The sequence below is a fragment of the Octopus bimaculoides genome, chromosome 2 (assembly GCF_001194135.2).
Source record: "Octopus bimaculoides isolate UCB-OBI-ISO-001 chromosome 2, ASM119413v2, whole genome shotgun sequence".
NCBI classification, from domain to species: Eukaryota; Metazoa; Mollusca; class Cephalopoda; order Octopoda; family Octopodidae; genus Octopus; species Octopus bimaculoides.
Window position 1 is genome coordinate 142,893,298 of NC_068982.1, and position 3,801 is coordinate 142,897,098.

At 33.8% G+C, this 3,801-nt stretch overlaps 1 protein-coding gene across 11 annotated transcripts in view; it reads left to right on the forward strand.

Annotated features, from left to right (window-relative positions):
• LOC128247032 (glutamate receptor ionotropic, NMDA 2B-like) overlaps positions 1-3,801 on the forward strand; it is a 1,034,258-nt gene that overhangs the window by 705,114 nt on the left and 325,343 nt on the right. The window lies entirely within an intron of this gene.

Below are 3,801 nucleotides of genomic sequence, written 5' to 3' on the forward strand. Positions count from 1 at the left end.
TATATATATATATACATATATATATATACATACACATACATATATATACATATATATATATAAATACACGTATACATACATATATATACATACACACACACACACACACATATATATATATATACATACATACATACATACATACATAGATACATACATACATACATACCTACATACATACATACATAGAAGCGAGTCGTCAACATACAATGAAGCGAGTTTAAGTTTCTTATTGATTAGATTTGTAAGCAAATGTATCTTGAAGTTTAAAATATGTATTCAGCTATTCAAATAAAGGGATATGAGAGGAATAAAATCCCAGTGCTCCTCCACTCTGAATTGATAGCTTAACAGAGCGTGATTAGATAAGTTGTGTATTACACACACACACACACACACATACACACACATACAAACACAGATATGTATATGCATATATCCATATATACGTGTGTGTATGTATATATGTATATATATGTGTGTGTGTGGGCATATTTATATATTCTTATATAAATGTATGTAGGTATAAATATTTAGATATTTATATGTGTATGTATGTGTGTGTACGGGAATGTATAGGTTTGTGCATGTGTGCATTTGTGTGCACATAGTTTCATTCCTGACCAATATATTCGACTACAAAATCATACTGTCTTAGCTAAATTTTCCCTGTATGTATATTATTATATTGTATTTCTTGTTGAAAAATGTTCAGATCCATAACTTAGTATTTCTTAATGGGGTTTTAATAATTGTAAGCTTTTGTATAGTTAAAAATATATAGCCTTGGTTTTTGTCATAGTTAAAAATATTTTTAAGAAACTAGGTATCTTTAAAAAATATTCACATCGTTAAGAAACTGTATGCAAACGCGTTTTATGAGTCAAAAATCTAAGAAAACGGGATAACAGAAATACAAGGAGCTGTAAATACCGATGGGAAGTAAGTCAGTTTAGTTTTATAAGTAGATCAGAATTAGACAGAATGGATTATAGCTGAGAAGTGGGAAGCCAACATCGTGTGAAAATTTTTGTTGAATTTTTAACTATTTAAACATTCTGCTATATGAAAATGATTAGAAGAAGAGATAAGTTTTTCTCTTTTATCTTTTCCACAAGAGAAATAAGTCATCTGTAATATTGGTTTCAAATTATATCACAATGTTGGCAGTTTGTGTGGGGAAAGGCTAAGTAGATTAAATTGACCCCAGCTGTGCTTACTTTATCGACCCCAAAAAGATAAAAGGGAAACTCAATCCTGGAGGAATTTGAAGTCAGAACATAAAGACAGACGAAATGTTTCTATGAATTTCGCCTACCGTGCTAACGATTCTACCAGCTCACCACGTTGTAAATGTTTTTGTTAAGGTAACATAAACCCAGAATGTGACATTGTTGTCACGGTATTGTATATATTTCTTTTATATTTAACGAACTCGAAAGGATTGTAAACTGTAATTTTACCACTAATATTTAATGAACTATGGTAGAACGGGATGAAATTCCAAATCGGAACCTCTATAATCCATGAACATATATACCATTAATATTAGTTTGAAATTCATTAAATTATATCGTCATCTGGTGGTTTAACATTAAACTAATATGCACAAAACCTTCAGTTGCAATGTATTATCACAAACGGACTTTATGAAAATGTGTGCATGTCAAGCCGCATTGCCTATATAATTTTTGTTCGTACAACGGCTAACAGAACTGGTGTACGTATCAGTAGGGCCGTAAAGCTGAATAGGGATGGAGGTGGCTTTGCAATCATGAAATCAAGCTCGAAGTCACTGCATGGCGGCTTGACCATTTTCCATAGCCTTCAGATAACACATTATTTGTGAGTGGAATTCGGTGAATACAAACCGCATAGAAGCCCGACACATTAATTGCACACTTTTTCAGAAAAGGTACTGCATTGGGGCACACTATATCACGCTAATTCTACCTCAGAATTCCGGTAAATGTAACCTTGTCTTTGAAATACTTAAGAACTTTCACGTTAATTTAGGTGGAGATAATACAGTGGGTCGAACAGCTGATGTTACATCGTTGAACGACAGAAATCCATTGCATATACCCACATGTATATTACATATACGTATACGTGTGTGTGTGTGTGTGTGTGTGTGTGTGTGTGTACCTGTGTGTATGCATGCATGTATGTATATATGTATGTATTATAACAGAAAAATGGTCATGTTGCGTGTAACAGTGTTATTACTAAATGTAGAGTACGTAATTGTCTGTGTTATGATGTTTGAATATATGCTAAAATATTTCTTAGTAATATAACTCGAAAAACGTTTATTATTGACAATGATGTAGCGGTTCATTGCAAGACTCGTAACGTATTTTATCTAATACATTGTTGTGATCATGGTATACAATATATGGGACAAACTACTCAGACACAGACGTTGAAAATGGATTGTTATTCTGTTATGTGTTTCAGCCTTATGGCTGCGGCCATTCTGGGGTACCACTAGTGAAATATATTTGTATACATTTTACAAAACATTGCTCTAGATTTGGAAGTTGTAGAGTGGAAGTTATTGATCAGGTTGCGGGTACTGATTAAGGCACTAAGCAACTGCTTCTGAGGAAAGAAACATTTCGGTTTAGAGTATTGCGTATTATTCATGTACTTACTCTGAATGGTATGTTAAGAACACATATTAAAAGAAAACAGTGCAGGAAGAAAACATAGCGACGCTTTTAGATTAAATGAGAGCAAGAAGCTGGACATAGACATTTCTGAGATATGACGCAAACTTGAAATTTTATGTGGGAAAAGAATACTATAAACGCTTTTTTCAAACGTCTTGTTCTCTGTCCATACTTAAAAATCTCTTAGATGTATGCGAGAGTGATGTAACAAACGTTAAGTACTTAATTGGTTGTTTTCGTTGCAGATTAATTAAAGCAGTCAAGGAAATGGCAAATAAAGGGAAAACTAAATACGTCAAGATACCTTTCATTTGTAATTCCATTGATACTCTTTGTTTAAGTACAATAATTAAGAATAGGAGGACGGTGTTCAGTATAAACGCAATAAGCGTAAAAGGTTGTACTGTAGGTGACAGACTGGTTGAGTATAGCAAGTACTCACTGAACGTGAACCTGGCAAATATCTGGAGGAATAATCTTGAAACTTGTGATTGCGATAAATCGGAAATATGTTTCTGAGTGGACGTGCATGCTTGTTAGAGGGATTTTGACATTTGTTTAAGTAGGGATTAGAGAATGTATTAATGGGGATTAGAGAATGATTATGGAGATTTATGCAAAATACAGTAAGCCGTGTAGAATATATCACAGAAAATAATTTTAAAATCGATCAGCGGTTTTAATAAGTCTTAAATAATAAGTTGAAGAGAAATTTAGAAAGAGTAGAAAAAGAATTACTACTTTGTCACTGGTATGCACGAGAGGATAGCAAGTGCCTATGTATGCAAGTATGTAGGTATGTACATATGTATGTATCTATGTATGGACGTATGTGTTTATGTACGTCGGTATGTATGTGTGTATGTGTATAGCCTGCTTACCAACCAGATGGTTCCGAGTTCAGACCCACTGCGTGGCACCTTCGGCAAGTGTCTTCTACTATTGCTTCGGACCAACCAAAGACTTATGAGTGGATTTGGTATACGGAAACTGAAAGAAGCCCGTCGTATGTATGAAAAAATATGTGTGTGTGTGTGTGTGTGTGTGTTTGTGTGTGTGTGTGTGTGTGTGTGTGTGTGTGTGTGTGAGAGCGTGTGTACATATATACACACATAGATGGATTGTT